The 20,356-nt window shown below is 45.5% G+C and overlaps 1 long non-coding RNA gene across 6 annotated transcripts in view; it reads right to left on the minus strand.

Annotated features, from left to right (window-relative positions):
• LOC119170834 (uncharacterized) overlaps positions 1–20,356 on the minus strand; it is a 51,153-nt gene that overhangs the window by 26,437 nt on the left and 4,360 nt on the right. Inside the window, exon 2 of one of the 6 annotated variants that reach the window (XR_012893712.1) lies at positions 7,886–8,132. The exons of the other annotated variants lie outside the window; for them this stretch is intronic. This is a non-coding gene — a long non-coding RNA (uncharacterized LOC119170834). The remainder of the gene's footprint in view (positions 1–7,885; positions 8,133–20,356) is intronic. 6 annotated transcript variants of the gene reach the window in all.

The following is a 20,356-nucleotide window of genomic DNA, read 5'->3' on the forward strand; positions in this document are numbered from 1 at the left end:
TTCGACACACTCCTTTCTTCTGATACTTTCGAACCAATGGTGTATGCCCAGGACGTGGCTTCTCGAGCCCACGTCGCTCGCTAAATCATGCACACGAGGCCCACTGCTTCTCAGGCCTCACAAAAAGTCCGCTACGATGACTGGCACCGCGACGTTGACTACCCTGCTGACTCTCTCATCCTACTTCGGACGCCGCATCAGAGTGGCAAGGTCACCGATGTCGACTACATCATCACTCCCGGTCAACCACACTTATCTTCTGCCCCACCACCTACTGATGTTGTTCATGTGTCGCGACTAAAACGCTACTATAATGCCGTTCCTGATTTACTTAGGGGCACCGTGACGTCGCTTCGTCCACCGGGGGTGATGTTACGAGGCAGTGGGCATGGCTCCGCCGTCGTAGACGAATTGATGAAGAAGAAGCGGACTAGAAGCGTGAGATGCTTGCAGTCCTGGGGTGTCACACCGACCTGTAAATTTTGCAAATAGACTAGTTTCTCTCTTCCATGTGTTTGTAATCCCCACAACAATACCCTCGTTCTTTACACTACTTTGCCTCCAACTAGTCAAACCGTTAGCCATTGCTGGCAACTGCAGGGCACTCAATGGGTCAGGCTTCATTGAGTGCACCATCGGGCGAGAGAGACCAAACACATAGAGTGGTTAAGAAATGCTCCGCCACGAGATATGGGCTGGTGTCACACTGCCAGCAGTTCTTATTCTATTCTTTTGAATGACTACACTTTCCAAAGGCAGGCAGACAAACAAAGTGTTCGATAACAATTGGCATGAACTCGTGCAATGTGGTTGTTTCTTGAGGAGTGACGCTACAGCTGCACAAGCATGGATCTTGCAGGTATTGAGTGGATAGCGAGAGCCCTACACTTACTGTAGCTGAGCTGAAGTGACTCTGCTCGTCAGATGCCTTACACGATGTTGAAGAGCTACAGGTCACCAAATCACGATTTAAAATCTTTCTTTCTTAGTTTATTTGGAAGAATAGTGAAATTATCAAAAAAAACATGGCTAAATGCAAACATAGCCAGACTTGCCATTCCACCAGGTAGTAGCAGCAGACAGACTACATCTACACCCATAAAATCACACATGGAAATCAATTACTGCTCTTGTTTTCTACTGACGAAAGTAATGAGAAATTCGGATGATTATCCTAGGCCGATTTCTTCAAGCGTGGACAAAAGCGAGGGGGCCTCCAGTTAGCATTAACCGTTGTTGATAACGAAGTATTCAAATTATTTGGAGTTTTCCCCCATAGAAGTACATAAGGCTGTGCCAAGAACAGGGCATCAGTTTTAATTAAAGGAGCCCTGCAACACTTTTTGAGCATGGTCAGAAAACGCTGCGGACTGTTAGTAGAGGCTCCCGAGAACCTGCAAGCCAAATATTATAGCACAGCATGCGGCCTGCAATTCATAATTAATTGCTGAAGTCAGCTAAAAAGTGCTTTTTCTGCTCTCGTCAAATGACAGAGGAAGCTCGAGAATCACTTGTAGAAGGCGATCGATCAGCCATTGGCTGATTTGAAGATGGCGCATTCAGTCGTTACAGGGATTGCCGTGGGAAGCCGCAACTTTTCCACGCATGCGAGCATGATCACACTGGAAAAAGTTGCATATTCGAAAGAAAAAAAAAAAGTGCTCAAGGTCACGAGGCGCACGTGACATATTTTCTTTGCCCTTGCCATTCCTCCTTGCTTAGCTTTCAGCGCTTTCACCGGGACAGGAGAAGAGAGAGTGCGATTGCAGCGTGGGACAAAGCTTTGTAACTCCGCTCGTACTCGACGGATTCTTAAAAAATTTTCTGGCATTGAATTTGTGACGCAATAGCTATTTTAGTGAATCCACTTCACGGTTATTGAAAAGAGTGTTTCAGGGCCCCTTTAAAATTCGAATGAATGAGCTTTTACTGCACTATGTGCCAGGCCATATTTCAGTGACATCGAAAGCATGCTGGGAGAACTGAAATGATGTGGGTGATGGGGCATCAAGCACAGTCCTCTGGCGAACTTTGTTTACAGGTACCGACTGGGCGCCTGTTTCACAGTCTCCCCTATAAAAAAAAACTATTAGAATGTTTGTGTACTTCTTGCAATGTTTAAATTAAAATACCTCTGGCGTAAGCAGCCAGCACCACCAAGAAAGCAGCCCAAGAACACTGCAAGAAAGGTGAATGATTCTCGTGGACCCTGCAAATTCATCTGTCATTGATGCCTGCTATACTCGTAGAGTAGATGAATTGTAAACATTGGGCACGAGCAGCCACTGAATTCATCGGACTGGTAAAGAGTTCACAAGGTGTCAGTCACCGTGCCACCCATTCAGGCACTTGTGCTTACTTTGAAACCATATTTAAATGTGTTTGAGATTGCATTCACCAGTAATAAATGGTTTGAGATACCAGTGATGCTACCAAGGTCTCCCAATTTGGAGCAATTTTTGAAGCAACAAAATTTTCAAATATGAAGCCCTGAAATTTCCCATTTTGAAGTAATAAGAAGCTGCTATCTTCACAACCTGGAGGAGACTCAAGTTGCGTTTTCAATCAAGGACATAAATAATTACTTTGGGGCTCTTGTGAACAGCAAAAAATATTTCAATTCATTGCAAACTTCATAGAGCCAATCACGTTAGGAGCACTTTCTATTTCAGTTGATGGTGAAAAAATAATGGCGTCCTTCCATTGAGCATTCTGGAAAAATTTGTTCAGCGATTAGGCATTTTCATAGCAAATAAACAGAATACTGGTTGAATAAAATTGTACTTCATGAACTAACATTTTATATACACCTATGTGGTTATCAGCAGATATGGTAGACCAACGCTGTGATGTACAATGCTAGACACTCACACATTCCCAACTGCATTTCCGTAAGACGACTTGAAGGATAAAGAAATGTCTTTTTCCTTTACAACTAACATGACATGATTTAGCTAGTCTCATGAAGCCAACCTTCTCTGGCACTCATTTCGTGCTAAAACTACACGAATGGATAAACTTTGTTTTTCTTTAGCAGCAATATTTCATGTAGCTAGGGCTCCGAAAATCCCCTACAGTGTCCCCTAGAAAGTAGGACATAGAAAAAAAAACCCACAGGATAACTAACGCATACACCTAAGATAAGTCGATGATGAAAGCCATTTTGTTTTTATTACGATAGCAAATATATGGACATTCTCGAGTGGTTTTTCTTGTCACCAGGCGAGTAGGCAGAATTGCCCTATATTTTTTTCTTTAGGGGGTGTGCACCTTGATCTGAAGGGGAGCCAGGCAAGCAAAAAATTTCATTGGGGGGGGGGGGGGGGGACACATTTTCGATGTGCCCGGACTCGCACAACAGGCGTGGTGTCGGCACCAAACATAGCATCGTGGGTTACTTGGAACGCATGCACGAGCTCTGTTTATTTAGTGAAATTATTAAACGTACGTGATTGGGAGGTTGGTGGCCTCGAGAACAAAGTGCACATGTTTCTATGTATGGCTACCGCCGGTGACAGATGCTCCCAAATCTGACTTTAGTGCACTTTGGCAAGATTTCGGTTGATACTATTTCGATGGTGCAGTAAACTTTATTTGGCACAGTTGGCACAGGAGTGGGATCATTGAGATACCTATGTGTAATTTTAGCTCAACATACTGTCTGAATATCTTTAAATAGAAAATTCAAATCAAATTTTCACGTAATTTCATTGGCATTTCAGGAACAACACGGCCACATGACTAAAGCATGTGACACTTCTGGATAGAAATAGCATGTTCAAGAATGCTTGTGAAATGTAAAAGGAAGATATTGACTTTCTCCTTGCATCATCAGCTGTCCAACACCTACAAGCTGTAGAGGTGAACACACTGTCATGTAAATAGAACCATGAGTGTTCACTGATAAAAGTTTCTTCGCCTGTGGTAGAGAGGACAAAAAACATTTTAGTTTGCATGCACCAGCATCATAAATGAAGGCCAAAGATCAGCTCCACCATTTAAGTAGGTTTCTAGGAGCCTGCATATCAGCACTCAGTCTGCTTACTCGATCATAATTGCCTATTCGTTTGCTTTATTTTTGTGAGCATTTACCTGCCAGGCAACCATAATCTAAAGAGGTTGTATACTTTGGTGTTCTAGCAGTATCAAAAAAGAAGCAGGCAGGTAACTAGTGAGGGTGGAGCTCTAGCTTGTCCCCGGTTCTCTGCCCCCCCCCAAAAAAAAAAGAAAAAACGAAAAATGGTCTCGTTGGTACCTTGCATGTTTAATTGTATTAGCTGCCCCAAAAAACTTTTTACAATAACCTTTAAAAAGGCCACCCTTTGCTGTGATAGTCTGCTGCGTGTTCCATGGAGACCACGTGATTTTTGTTATACCGGAGCGGAGCTCTTTCAGCAAAAAGTTCTGCAAAGTGAATATGTGCCAAGCATCTCCTTATGGTCTTATGAACTGTGCCAGGTCTTATGAACTGTGCCACAAGTTTTTAGAATTTCGTCAAGAATTGTCGACATGAAGGCCTTGCCCCGGTCACTCAACAACGTGCGAAGTGCACCATGACGCAACACAATGGCTTCTAAAAAGAAGGCGGCAACGTCTGAGGCGGAGCTAGTGCGTAGAGGAGCGGTCTCCGCGTATCGTGTGAGGTGGTCGACGGCTGTGACGATCCAGCGGTGGCCCGCTGGCGTTACGGGAAGTGGTCCGACAAGGTCTATTCCGACAACGACAAAAGGTGTATCGGGACATGGAATGGGTTGTAACAGGGCAGCAGGAGCTGAAGTTAGTCATTTCAGGCATTGACAAAGTGCGCAAGAAGCTACATAATTAGCCACAAAGGTAGAAATACCAGGCCAGAAGAAACGGCTCCGAACGCGGTTGTAGGTCTTTTGAAAACTTAAGTGTCCAGCTGATAGATCGTCGTGTAATACTTCGAGAACTTGATTTCGCAGTGAACGTGAAAGTACTGGCACCCACCGACGCCCATCCGTAGTGTAAGTATAGCGCTGCAGGACATTATTCTTTAGCTTGAACTACCGTAGCTGACGACGTAGTCGGGCATTAGGTGGAGAAAGCGTGTCATTCAAGTATCCGATGATGCGCTTACAGTAGGGGCCGTCACACTGGCACGAGCCAAACTGAACACTGTTGTTTGAAGGTAGCGATCCAGCAACTGCCAGGGGTGATAACGAGATTAAACAAGAAGCCACCTGAGCACCTGAGGGGCATTGATGATGCGTCCTTGGAGAGAGGGCAGCCAGAGAGAGCGTCGGCATCTTGATGCTGTTTGCCTGTTGATGCCTGTACACAACGTCAAATGTGTACTCTTGCAAACGAAGTATCCAGCGACCGAGGCACCCAGACAAATTCTTCAGCGAGGACAACCAGCATAGAGCATGATGGTCGATAATCACAGTGAAATGGCGTCCATACAGATATAGTCGAAAGGTCTGGATGGCCCAAACGACAGCGAGACCTTCCTGTTTGGTTATAGAGTAATTCTGCTCCACAGGTGTTAATGCGCGGCTGGCAAATGCAACCACTCGCTCACGTGAAGTGTCATCGCGCTGGAGGAGGACAGCACCGATTCCGTGGCCACTTGCATCTGTGTGCAGGAAAGTAGGTGCACTCTCATGGAAGTGACGGAAGACAAGATCTGATGTCAAAGCACGTTTAAGGGCTTGAAAAGCACACTTGCACTCGTTAGTCCAAGTGAAGGCCGTTCCCGACGTCAGAAGCTTGTGTAACGGCCCCGCAATGGCAGTTAAGTGCCTGATGAAACGGCGAAAGTAATACCCCAGGCCCAAAAACTTCGCAATTGTTTTTGATTGCCTGGATGAGGAAAACGAATGACGGCAGCAATCTCGTCGGGGTCAGGTTGAAGGCCATCTTTGCTGACAAGGTGACCCTGTACTTTGATGCTTGTGCTGGTGAAGTAGCACTTCTTTGTATGGAGCTGTAAGCCAGCGTTCGAAATGCATGTTAGAACTTTGTACAAACGTTTAAAGTGCTGAGGAAAAGTAGATGAATAAATGGCGATGTCGTCTAAATAATATAAACAGATTTTCCACTTGAGACTACGTAAGACAGTATCCATAATGCGCCCGAATGTTGCCAGAGCGTTGCATAAGCAAAAAGGCATGATGAGCTCGTAAAGCCCGTCAGCCGTTGCAAAGGCTGTTTTCTCTTTGTGTGCTTCGCGCATACGTATTTACTTATACCCAGATCTATGGTCAAGACTGGAGAAAAAATACTCTGCACCTTGTAGGGAATCAAGGGCATCACCTACGCATGGCAACAAGTATACATCTTTTTCGAGATTTTATTGAGTGCTGCTCTGTAATCAACGCAAAGCGGACAGAGCCATCCTTTTTCCAAACCAACACCACAGGAGATGATCAAGAGCTAGATGAATGTCGAATTATGTCCCGTTTGAGCATGTCGCCGACGTTTTCCTCAATAATTTGCCGTGAGAATTTGTTTGTCTCCTGGCAAAATGAAACAATCAGCGGCAGGAACAAAACGGAAGCTGTATGGATCGACATTGGATGAATTCTCCGTAGCTGACATATGAATTACTCGCTGACGACACGATATGAAAGCTGATGCCGAAGAAAGGAAGCCCCATTCTAAAATGACTGTGTGAGTGTACAAAAGAAGTACAAAAAACTGAATGTGGTGAAGGATGCCATCTATGAAAACGCGGACTGTACAAACATTTGAAGGCTGAATAGTGACTCCATCTGCGCAACGAAGGGGAGGGCCATCGTATGGCGTCCTAACTTTTTTCAAGCGGGCACAAAACTCTGCACGAATTACGGAAAGTGATGCGCCTGTGTCTATCAGTGCCTCTGTCTGTATACCTTTAACATACACCAATAAAACATTTGATGGGCGGTCCGGAAGAGTTTGACGCAGTTCGAAAGATGCAGCTTTCCCTCCCGAAGCTGTACTGTTTAGTTTTCTAGTTGGCGGTCGGGAATTGAAGTAGAAGGTCGGAGTGGAGAAGAGGAACGCTGCATCGGTGAAGGTGAGCGACGACGCGGGAAACGGGAACTGCAAATTGAGCCAAAGTTCTGCGGAAACGGCGATCGACGTGCGCTGTTCTGATACAGTCGGCGATAGGGTGGTCCAGTGGGGTAGTAGTCGTCCCGTTTAAAGTCATCAAAGCTTCGTCTTTCGTCTTGCTGACGGCGTCGGCAAAACCTTGAAATATGACCAAGGATGCTGCAATAGAAGCAAGTTGGCCGCGTAGTGCGTCAAGCGTTGGAAGGCTGGGCAGATGGTCGCGGTGCGAGTGAGTTGAGGGAACCATGCACTTTGGCGCTGGTAGCTGCATTGGGCTTTGCTGGTGTGCAGGTGTCCTAGCAGCAACCTGAGCAAGTGAGCTCGAAACAGATGTGACAGTCATCGAGGCCAGGCTTTGGTGGGGCGCAGATGTCGGTTGCAGCAACGTGAGCGTAACTTGGTATGGGCATGGGATGTAAGCTCTGAACTGGTGTGCCAGTCATCAAGGCCAGTTCCTTCCTCACGACGTCGCGTAGACTAGTAGCAGGTGGCGTCGTTCGAATATCAACGTGGCGAGGTGAAGCCTGTGCATGAAGTTCCTTGCGGATGATAGAGCAGATCAATGCACGCAGCTCTGTTGTGTCATAGCTCGAGCTCAGATCAGACATATCAGGTTGCACCTGAGTGGTCTGAAGCTCCTCAAGGCGCTGACAGGTAGCGACAACATCGGCTACGGTCTAGGGATTCTGCACCACAAGCGCATTAAAAGCGACAGTCGCAATGCCTTTTAGCAGGTGGCGCACACGATCGTTTTCCGTCATTTAGTTGTCGAGGCGGCAGCAGAGGGCGAGAACACCTTGAATGTAAGAAGAGTAAGACTCACCGGGTCGTTGAACACTTGCACCAAGCCTCTTCTCCGAGCGCGCCGACGGGTTGGCATTAATCTGGCGGAGCTGATGTGTAAAGGCGGGCCATGTCGGAAAAGCTGTAGCATGGTTGAAAAAACGTCTTTGCGATGCCGCTCAGGTAGAATGCAACAGGGGCGAGTTTCACAGGCTCATCCCAGTTGTTGATGGCACTCATGCGGTCATACTCCTCGAGCCAGACTTCAACGTCCTCACCCGGAAGCCCTGCAAACAGCGGAGAATCCTTTTGAGGGCCAGTGACCAGCCGACAAGGGTTTCTTGGTGCTGGGACCGGTGGCGAAGCCGCCACACTGGGCTGGTCAGCTTGCTACATTACCGAACCCAGGGAATTTAGGCAGCGGCCTGAACGGAGCTCTAGAAGACGCTAGAAGACGCTGAGCTCTAGAAGACGCTGTTTTAGAAGACGCTGGGGGGTGCCCGAGAGCGTGAGAGAATGCAGGGACCGGGCAGCACTCTCCACCACTAGTAAGACTTGGTTGGTTGGTTGGTTCCTCAATGCCTTGGCACAACCCACCTAGAGGGATAGGCCATGAATGGGACAATGCCTTGCTGTTTAAATTAATTGACTTTTTGAAAGAGAGGGTTGGATTAATTAGGTAATATAAGTAATAATCAAAAGGTGTTAAATTTCTAAACAAAAAAAACCTTGAGAAGAAAACGTAATAAATATACAAAAAATTATAAATAAAACGACTGAAGTTACTTATTTTTAGCATTCCATTCTTTTAAATTCTCGTAAGAAATTTGTAACAGCGGTAAAACGCTCCTGTGGCTGAATCCAAATGTGACTGCGCCAAATGAAAGAATCACCGGAAGTGTCAAGCTTAAGCCCAACTTTCGTAGGGGTTCTAGTAGATTTTCCCTTTGAGTTTTGAATTTTCGGCATGACAAAAAGAAGTGCTCCAAAGATTCCCTCTCATTACAATAAAGGCACAAAGGCGACTGTGCCAGACCCGACCTGTGAAGGTAAAAGTTCAATCAGGGGACTCGACAACGCAGCCAGGTAATCACTCTTTCTTCCTTTCTTGATGAACACCACTTGTTCTTCCAAGGGAACTTTAGCTGTGGGAAGACTGATACAAACAAAGGGGATTTTTCAAACTTACTGGCCGTTGTGCGTTTTTCAAAGCGTGCTGCTGTGATATATTCCGAAGTAGGCAAAATAGGTAAAACAGGAAAATCAAGGGAAGATACAGCAAGTGCATCTGCATGCTCATTCAGAGCTAAACCTCTATGGCCTGGTACCCAAGCTAGTCGGACGAGTCGCACATGTGTAGGAATGAGCGAGTAGAAAGTTTCTAAGGTACGCGAAAAAGTTGGTGAGCTTAAGGCAGTACAGACCGAGAGACAGTCTGTTAGAGCAATCACCGCTGATAGATCTTCCGGCACTTTACGCAATGCTAGGACTATTGCCAGTAGTTCAGCTTGGTAAATAGGTGTAAGGTCGGGTAATCGAATTGAGAAAGCCCAATCTAGAGAGGATGATACGATTCCTACGCCAGCCTTCTCTTCATAAACTGAAGCGTCAGTCGCTATTACGATGGATGTTTCTATATTGGCCAAATGATCTTCCAAAATGCCATTTATATACTGATATGGTAAATTTTTTGCATTCTTGGGATATATATAGTCAAATTCTATCCTAATTGCACCTACAGTGTTGAGCACAACTGTTTCCCAAAGGTTAACTCTAAAGGGCTCCAAAAGTTTCTGAGTAAATATTACTTGAGGGCACCTTAAATTAGGCCATTGGTGGTTGAAGAATGAGGTCTGCTGGTTAATGAACACATACTGTGACCTCCGCTGAGGTGATGCATGGATTTTAAGGAATGTACATACTGTTAGAATATGAAATCTTTTGATAAGAGAAGGCAGGCGGGATTCTTCGTATAGGATATTGTTGGCAATATATATGGGTAGCCCTAGGCATAAGCGTAAAGATTCGCGTTCTAGCAGAATCAGTGGTCGAACTTTGTAGGCCGGAGCACCAGAAAACAAAACACAGCCGAATTCTAATATCGGTCGAATGTACATGCAATGTATCACAACGAGCACGTCTCTACACAAACCGGCACGATAATTACTGAGCCTGCGCAGCATCCCTACGGCACGTGCTCCTTTAGCAGCCATGTTTTCTATGTGGGGACTCCAGTTAATTGTTTCGGTGTAGGTTACCCCCAAGTACCTAACTGACTCGACCTGAGGTATCCCGTCTTGTCGGTACATTAGTGAAATTCACACTGGGGCATTTTATGCGAAAAGTATGATTGTACTTTTGTTTGTATTGAGGCATAGGTTGATATCCTCCAGCCACGTATCCAGGCTATAGTAAGACTTACGTCTAATAGCCTCAAGACTCTTCTTTATTGCCTTGAGTATGAGCCCCACAATCTAAACTGAAGTGGTAATGATGAGTATGTACAGATCAGAAGATGGAACACATAAATAATGAATAATGCTCACAATATCAATATACCACAGCCACTTTTTATATTACTGTGTCAGAACTACAGGAGAACCTATGTAGAGTTAAATTGACAGGACGTAAGAATAGATTTCTTGGTGGTAACACGTCATAAAAATTTATGATACACAAAAAGGACAATAATAAAGATGAGGGGACGATGCATAGGCGACGGGCTGTCCTGCGCGTTGTCCTGTTGTCTTTCTTGGCCCACACCTTTGTCATGTGCCACACGTTCCAGGGGCGAAGCTCCTTATGACATGGCTTGTGCGTCCCCACTGTAGTGCGTATCCACCTGTGCCACATACCTGAGAGAGCGGGTATGTGCCACAAGGGATAGACAGATGATGATGATGATGTTTTGTGGCACAAGGGCCATTTCACGGCCAAAGAGCGCCAGTTCATCTTTATAAGATATGGACAATGATTATGATAAGCGGCTGTATAAGGGCCATAAAATTCCTCGCGGTAAGACGGGTAAACACATACAAGTAATAAAATCATGACCATGCCGTGAAAGGTGTGTGTGGTGTGAATAGATGACAAAAGTCGGTGATAATAAAAAACAGTGGACATGTATGGCATTAGCACAAGTGCCTCACTCGTTCATACCCTTGCGTCCAAGGGCCGTGACTTGTGTAGCCATACCCTTGCGTCCAAGGGGTGGCTACACAAGTGCTTTCTTGTGTAGCCACCGCAGCAAAAACCTCTCTGCAGAGGCCGTGCTAGGAAATGCCCGGGTATATGATATGAAAACTATGAATTTCTTTTAAAAATGCTAACAATGATTTATGACTAAAAAGTGGTTCCCTACCAACGAACATTGCAGGGTGTAAAGGTATATGTTGTCGGTAGGGTAATGGAAAATGTTGTTTTCTTAGAGTTTCTAACTCTTTGCACTGGATTAACATGTGTAGGACCGTTAATGCTTCACCACATCTGTCACACAATGATGGATCGCCACCGGACAAAAGATATGTGTGTGTCGTGTATGTGTGTCCTATCCTGAGCCTCGTTAGTATTACCTCTGTATGACGCGATTTCGATACAGGCAGACAATGACCAAGGTGTGGCTTAATAATGTGTAGTTTGTTTTGTGTGTGTCTATCCCACTTGCTCTGCCAGTAGTCCCTGAGGTTTCGTTTGAGAGACGGCTTAAGATCAAGGGCCGGGATTGATATGGGTGTAGGGGCAGTGCTTTTGTGGACGGATGCAGCGAGCTGATCCGCCCCCATGTTGCCTTGGATCTCACGGTGCCCTGGCACCCAGCACACTACAACATGTTGTTTGAGTGTGCAGTGTGTGCATAAAATGAAGTAAAGTGAGACAAGGACTGGGTTATTTTGTTTTTCAAGCGTGTGTAAAGCCGTTACAACACTGAGGGAGTCCGTATAAATTACTGCTTTTTGTATTTGTAATTGCTTGATGTGTTTAGCTGCCACAAGTATCGCATAAGCTTCCGCTGTGAAGATACTTGTGCCTGGATGTAGAGGGCCAGCATCCGAAAAGGATGGGCCGACAGCAGCGTAGGACACAGAGGGTTAGACTTGGAGGCATCTGTAAAGAACTCAGGACGTGTGTATTTGTGTTGAAGTTCCAGGAAGTATGTTCGGATATGGGCAATAGGCGCATGCTTTGTAACTTCTAGAAAAGACACATCGCAGTCTATAGTCTGCCACCGCCACGGTGGTGAATATGCTACAGGAGCCATTGAACTGTGTTCAAGTGACACTCCAGTTTCCTCAGCTAGACCCTTCAGGCGAACTGAGAAGGGCTGCCTCATCGAAGGCCTGTTTTGAAACAGAATGGAGCTTGACAAATCATTAATGGTGGAGTATGAGGGGTGCTTCTTGTTTGCTTTCACCTTAAGAAAATAAACAAAGGACATGTAAGTAATCTGCAGATGAAGCGACCACTCATTTGACTCAACGTAAAGGCTTTCTACGGGGCTGGTGCGAAAAGCACTCGTAGAAAGGCGGATGCCCACGGGGTCCAGCATCTTCAAAGCACTTTGGGTCGCAGACTGATAGACAACGGCCCCATAATCTAAGCGGGTGCGAATAAGGCTTCTATACAGATTCACGAGACATTGCCTGTCACTACCCCACGTAGTATGTAACAACACTTTTAAAACATTCATGGCTTTTAAACATTTTGTTTTTAAATACTTGATGTGCGGTACGAAGGTCAACTTGTTGTCCAAGATTAAGCTTAAGAATTTATGTTCCACATTAACAGACAGACGTTGTTTGTTCAGTTCAATGTCGGGTTCCGAGTGCATGCCTCTCTTTTGGGAGAACAAGACACACATGCTTTTTTGTGGGTTCAGTCGCAATCCGTTTTCCTCTGCCCATTTGGAGACCTTGTTTAAACCTAACTGAACCTGCCGCTCACACATTGCCAAGTTGCATGACTTGAAGCCAACCTGAACGTCGTCGACATATGTACAATAGAACATATTGCGGGGGATGGACAGGTGCAAGGAATTCATTTTGATAATAAAAAGTGTACAACTAAGTACACTACCTTGTAGCACGCCTGTTTCCAGGACAAATGTTTGGGAGAGAACACTGCCCACACGGACACGGAATGTCCGATTGGACAAGCAACTCTCGATTATGGAAAACATTCTACCGCGCACGCCAAGGTGGGACAGGTCTCTTGAATTCTAAAGCGCCATGTTGTATCATAAGCCTTTTCGATATCGAGAAACACAGAGAGAAAATACTGTTTATGCACGAAAGCGTCTCTGATCTGTGTCTCGATACAAACAAGGTGGTCTGTGGTGGATCAACTCTCTCGAAACCCGCACTGAAATGGGTCTAGCAAATTGTTTGTTTCAAGGAAATGTACAAGCCGGCAGTTTATCACTTTTTCTAAGACTTCGCAGAAGCAGCTTGTAAGTGCAATAGGCCTATAACTCGAAGCTAAAGAAGGGTCCTTGCCCTCTTTTAAAATGGGAATAATAATAGCCTCTTTCCAGGAGGTAGGGACAGTGCCAGAAAACAAGATAGCATTGTATAAACAAAGTAAGGTTTTTAGTGCTTCGATTGGTAGGTTTTTTTAACATTTCATACACCACACGGTCAGAACCTGGGGCAGAAGTACTGCAGGAGGTTTAGAGATGTTCGGAGCTCGGCTAGACTGAAAGCTTGGTTATATGCCTCGTTTCTAGTGCAGTTGTGTTCGAGTTTCTGCTTTTCTATTCTTGTTCTGTATTTTTGGAAAGTGTCAGTATAGTGGGACGAGCTGGACACCCGTTCGAAGTGTGCACCGAGGAAGTTTGCCTGATCTTCCAAGGTATCAACGTGAGTGTTTACGTGTGGAAGTGTGTGTACTTGTTTTCCTGCTATCCTACCAACCATGTTCCAGACTTTAGCCTCCTGTGTGTATGAATTAATCTCTGACAAAAACTTCAGCCAGCTTTCTCTTCTGGCCTGCCGACGCGTTCTCCTGCCTTGAGACTTTATTTTCTCGAAGGTGTCAAGATTTTCGGCTGTCGGTGAGTTCCGAAGCAACCTCCATGCTCTGTTTTGCTGTTTGCCCGCGTTTTGGCATTCGGAGTTCAGGGTGTCCATTTCAGGGTGTCCACTCCCTGAAATGCCTGGACACCCGAATGCCTGGACACCATTTCAGGGTGTCCAGACATTCAGGGTGTCCATTTGTTTGTGGGATGCATTTTGTTGCATCATCAATCAAAGACGCTGTGAACTAGTCGACAGCAACATCAATGCTTAAAGTACATATGTCACTCTAATCTAGACGAGCGATGGTATAAAACTGTTCCCAGTCGGCTCTGTTTATGAGCCATTTGGGAACACGTGGTGGACACTCAGTTGGTGTAGTTGTGCTCAAAACTACGGGGAAGTGGTCACTTCCGTACAGATTACTGCGACTTTCCACTGGAGTAGACGCACAAGAGATAGAGATACTATGCTTAGGTCTATGGAGGTGTAGGTGTTATGAGCGAGATTATAATAGGTCAGTTCTTTTCGATTTAGGAGACACGCGCTCGACGAGAGAAGGAATTGTTCAATCAGTCGACCTCGCGCGTCGCACCGAGAATCACCCCATAGCCTGCTATGCACATTGAAGTCTCCAAGGAGAACATAAGGCTCCGGAAGTTCATCAATTAAAGAGTGTAAATCACGTTTTTGCAGCTGATAGCTAGGAGGAATGTAAATAGTGCACAGTGTGATCAGTTTATCAAAAAGAACCGCTCGAACAGCCACTGCCTCAAGGGATGTTTGGAGTTCTAAGTGTGTGCATGCAATCCCTTGATTCACTATAATGGCAACACCTCCGGATGATGTCACGGCATCATCACGGTCCTTTCAGAAAATAACGTATTTACGAAGAAAATTTATGTGTTTTGAATTAAGGTGTGTTTCTTGTACACACAGCACTTTTGGTGAGTGTTCGTGTAAAAGTTCTTGGATGTCGTCAAGGTTTCTGAGAAGGCCCCTGACGTTCCATTGTATTATTTGAGTGTTCATGCTGAATGTAAAATAGTGCTGTGTGTACGAAAAGCGAGTGGCTGTTTAGACGGGGAGTTTGAGTTCACGTAACAGGGCCGTCACCAGGCTCTGTTATCTGCTTTTTTTGTTTTCTTGGCGCGCTCCAAGGAGCCACGCCGCTCTTTCGGCACCAAGGGTACCGATGTATCCATTGCCTCCTCGGAGGCACTGGGTGCCCGCACGTGCGGGCTGTTAGTTCGAATTTTGGGCCTCGCCTGGTGAGGTGAGGCCTTGAGACCTGAGGACTCTGAAGTTTCCGGTCTCTGTTTGGGAGTAGGCGGTGTAGCCTGGACTACAGCCGTCTTGGGGGCAGATGGCACAACCGCCGGCTCGGTATGCGCGGGACGAAGGGGTGGCGAGGACTGGTGCGACGCTGCCACCAGACGTGCCGCATCAGCGTAAGATGTGTTGTAGAAAGGAGAGACCCTCTTCCAGGCTTCCTTGAATGATATATTTTCCTTAACTTTAAGAGTGATTATTTCTTTTTCTTTCTTCCAGTTAGGACACGAACGCGAATATGCGGCGTGTTCCCCGTCACAATTCACGCAGTGAGACGTAATAACACAGTTATCAGATGGGTGGCCGTGGCTACCACATCTTGCACAAGTTTCCTGACCCTGGCAGTTCTGCGAGCCATGACCAAATCGTTGACATTTATAACACCGTCTTGGATTGGGAATGTAGGGACAGACAGAGAGTTTGATGTAGCCTGTGTCTATAGATGAAGGCAATGTGCTAGATGCGAAAGTGAGTATTAAATGTTTAGTAGATATTTCTTTGTTGTCGCGTCTGATGACGATTCGTTTCACATCCGTGACATTTTGCTCTTTCCACCCTTCAAGCAGTTCCTGCTCAGACATTTCAAGGTCTCCTTCTGAAACAACTCCGCGTGAGGTGTTCATTGATCTATGAGGTGAAACAGATACTGGGATATTACCAAATGCTTCGAGACTGCCTTCATAGTGATGTTTTTCAGGCAGCTCAAGGAGAAGGTCTCCGCTAGCCGTCTTTGTAACCTTGTATCCTGGGCCAAGGAGCTCAGCCAGAGATTTGGCAACAAGAAATGGAGATATGGCTCTGGCTTGTTGTGTTGGATTTTCGCTGTGCACAACATGGAGTTCTGGAAAGCATTGTCTGGGTTGGCTGAAAAGTGATATTTCATCGGTGTGTCCTCTCTTAAGGGGAAGACGATCTAGGAGACGGGGAAATGCAGGTGTTCCCATAGTAGTGTACTTTTTTTTCGGCAGCAATGGCGACCACCCACCATGGAGTCCAACCAGGCGACGCTGAAGCACTTAATAGCATAAGGCTGCAGATGCCAGCCGTACATTGCCACTATAACCAAATATAACTACTCAAGGTTGAGTAACTACACAAGGTTAACCCTTGCCACCAAGAAAATTGGAAGTAAACAGAAGAGAGAAGTAGACAGGACAGACTAAAAGTGAGAGATAAACATGAAGTTGTAGGGGAGAGAGATAGGAAAAGGTGACTGCCGATTTCCCCTGGGTGGGTCAGCCCAGGGGTGACGTCTACGTGAAGCCAGGGCCAAAGGGGTGTGTTGCCTCTGCCGGGGGGCCTTAAAGGTCCAATCACCCAGCGTCGACTGAACCCCCAGGATCCCCTTTTCCCCGGACACGGCTCAGCCACGTACGGCTAGGCGTGGGAGGGAGCCAAAACTCCCCCATTAGCTCGGGTCCGTGGTGTCGCTACACACCAAACGCCTGCTTGCGCAGGCGCCCCTGCGGGGAGGGACAGACAGAGAGACGATCGCGATGAAAAGATGCGAGATGGCGGTACTTGGAGTGTTCCCTAGATCGACGATTGGACAGACAGACAGACAAGCAGATGTACGGATGGACGGATGCACAGACGGGCAGATGCACAGACGGACGGGCGTTTCGCCCTACTCATCAACATTAACTCCGTGAATATGCTGTGATTTATTTTCACAATGAAAGGGTTAAACATTTTTCATCGCTTCTGGAAATGAATCTCTCCCCAATCGCTTTATTTCTGTCGTCTTGAATTTTAAATGTAGTCTTGGGGAGTGAGTGATGCCTTAATATTTCTAAGGTGGCACTGCACTTTTATGTATTTACCGCTCCATTTTTTTTGTGGGTTTCTTCAGGCTCTTTGTGTAAAGTAAGACGAGAAAGCGATATGCTCAGCATTCACAATGCTTAATTTAGGCAAGGCCTTCAAAGGATGTGGCTAAAGGACAACCTGCGGAATCTGTGCGCTCAGTCAGTGCTGCGATCTCCAGAGGAAAGTTCACCTTCACTGAAGATCCAAGTGTGAGAAAGTGAAGCAGCAGACAGCTCTAAGTAGGATCTATGCGAGTCATGTTTAGAGGAGCTGCAAATAATAAAAGAAAAAAATCACAGCATATTCACGGACTGAATGATGATGAGTGGGGCGAAGCGTCTGTTGGTTCGTTCGTGCAACATCGTGTGTCGATATGTCTGTCCGTCCATTTAGTAAACATACCAAGTACCACCATCTCGCATCTATTCATCATATATTGATTATATACAAGTACCGCCATCTAGCGGACATTCCAAGAAATAAACGAGATGTGCCAACCTACTACATACATCGAGGACTCACGACACACCGCTTAAGGAGCCCTCCAGTGTCGTGCCATTTGATTTTTCAGTGTACATGCATTCTTTATATAGTACAAGTACGGCCCTTTATGGCCTGTTAAAAAATTAACGAGAGGCAGCGGCACATACCCAAGAGAGCGGGTATGAGCCACCAGCGGTTACAAACAAACTATAACGGGGATGGACGGGTGACGCCATAAGAAGTTTCATTCCCAAAAATGTGTACCCAGTATTTGAGTACTTTTATTAGACTATAACAGTATACATCTGAATAAACCATCAAAAACTTGGTGAATCAATGGCACTGCCAGGGGTGCAATAGCTGCGCCGATTGCACCAATCTGATACAATTCTCGATTGTTGCGCCGAGCTGCGCCAAAACCGTGAAATTTGCTGTAATTGCGCCATGCTGCGCCAAAATGCCTAAAGCCTGCCTCAATATTTTTTCAGGTGCAGTAATTTCGGTGAATGAAAAATGCACGCCATGTAGGCCACCTGCAGTACGCGCCATCAGTCAAGGCGCGCAAACCCCAACTGTAGTGACTAGAACATACTGAAAATATTTTAGGCACCCGCCCTACGTTCGCAAGACATGATCAACCACATAAAGTAATAACATTGCGCACCTAATGGTCTTCTGACCACACAGGATACCTATCGGCAGGACGACAGAAACTCAAGACAAAAATATGTTGCTGTAGCCACCAACGCTTCGCGGGAAATATAAATTTCTTAGCCTGAAAACGTGGCAATGGCTTGTTTACAAATAAAACTGGAAGCTTATGCCACGTTTTCCTCGCGCGAACAAGCTCAACGTGCTGCGAACGCCGGCGTTGCTAGCGACCACATTGATTGGCTTAACAGTGGCACATAAAACATTTTCTTTCTTTTATTGTTGAATTCACGTGGTCCCAGCCACGGTACAGGCGATAGATGTCTGGTACCATTGCCAGGCCAATGGGAGTACGTCGTTGTTACTTTACCTGGGCGAACACGCCTTGCATTGAAGCCAAAGCAGCACCTAAACCCACAGTGAAAGAAAAAAAAAAGTGGGTAGTGTGTGTGTGTGGGTGGGGGGGGGGGGGAGTGGGGCGGTTTGAATATTTCTTGGCTTGGAATTCCAAATCGTGCAGAGGATGCTGCTTAAGCAACCTTCGCCGCAGTAGTACACCGGTTCTTAGCGGAAAAGCGTATTAAATTTTGGGAGAGCGCTAGTCACAGCCCACGGGACACAGCACATTTTGTTCACTTGTGTGTTTGTATGCCGCATAATTCTGAATACCAATATAATCAATGCCATCTAAATAAACTACTGGCAATCATTTGGAACAGTGTATAACAACTGCTCCGCTAAAAAAACAAACTAAATTGTGCGCCAGTTTCTTTTCACCACCCCTACTCTTTGGTTATGTGAATCTCTCAATTTCAAGGTCGCAAGTTTGGCAGATCCATGTTTAAATTACAGTCTGTGAAATGATTTGACAGGAGCATCAAATAGTAATATGGACTTTATCATTGTTCAATGTGGTGGTTCAAAATACCACTTTCATGCAATGCTCATGTTCGCACTACATGATTTGGGTGAGATTGAATAATTCATACACCTTTTTTTCTAAATGTAAGCCTTCTTTTCACACTGCTCCAAATTTGGTGTTTTGTGATAAAAAATGCATGTTTTTTCCCCGTATCCTGTTCTAAATTTGGATTTTAGTGCTCTAAAAGTAACATTTCGCTGATCCAAAAAATTGCTTTGAACTGTATTTCGGCTATCGCACCCCTGCATCCGGAACACCAAACGTTAATATTTAATGTGAGACACACACTGCAGTCTCTTTTACACTAACTGTAGTGATTTGCAACACGAAACTCACGCTGGACACTCGATCGTAAAGATTCAAACATGCCTTCACCAAAATACACAGCACTTTTGCAGTGAACCCTCAATAAACGCGTGCATACTTTTTTATTATTTTATTGCTTTCGACTAATGCTCGAAGCTGTGGGTTTCAGTTGAATTGTCCTTATTTTTTATTACATTATTTCCACTAAAGTCTATGCACACTGGATGGATGGATTGATGTGGCTGTAACCTTTAGATCGGGGGTGGCTAAAGCCACCAAGCCGTAATACTTAGTGAACCAAAAACTAGATTTATTTTTTTCCTTTAAATAGCGAGGTTGAGGACTTGTACTTTGCAGTGAAGGATTTAATTTTCACTCGTGCCTTGACTTCAGCCACCATTCAGATAACCTCCTTCTTGTTAATTCTACCCGCTTAAAGTCTATTTTGCCGTCCCTGTCCCTAACCCCAGTGCTTTGAAAAACTCTGCGCCATCATACTTAACTATAGGGTGAATCCCTTTACAGAACATTATCAAGTGTTCGGCAGTTTCCTCTTCCTCTCCACATGCACTGCATACCGTGTCTACCCCTTTGTATTTGGCCCTATATGTCTTGGTTCGCAATAATCCTGTCCTGGCCTCAAATAGTAGAGAACTACCCCGAGTATTATCATAGATCCTTTTCTTGGCAATTTCCTGCTTAAAAGTTCGATAGATCTTTAGTGCGGACTTCTTAATCATGCCAATTAAACACATATCGGTCTCAGCTTCCTTCACCTTCTTCTTAACCGATAATTCTTTTTACTTTGGCCCCCTACTGTTTTCCAAGTATTTACCAGTCAATTTTCTGGTTTGCTTCCACCATTTTGTATCGACATTCTTCATGTACAAGTAGCTGAATACCTTCCTAGCACAACGCTCCTCCCCCATTTCTCTCAATCGCTTCTCAAATTTTATCTTGCTGCAAGCTTCCCTGCCCTCAAATGATGTCCATCCTA

The sequence above is a fragment of the Rhipicephalus microplus genome, chromosome 2 (genome assembly GCF_043290135.1).
Source record: "Rhipicephalus microplus isolate Deutch F79 chromosome 2, USDA_Rmic, whole genome shotgun sequence".
NCBI classification, from domain to species: Eukaryota; Metazoa; Arthropoda; class Arachnida; order Ixodida; family Ixodidae; genus Rhipicephalus; species Rhipicephalus microplus.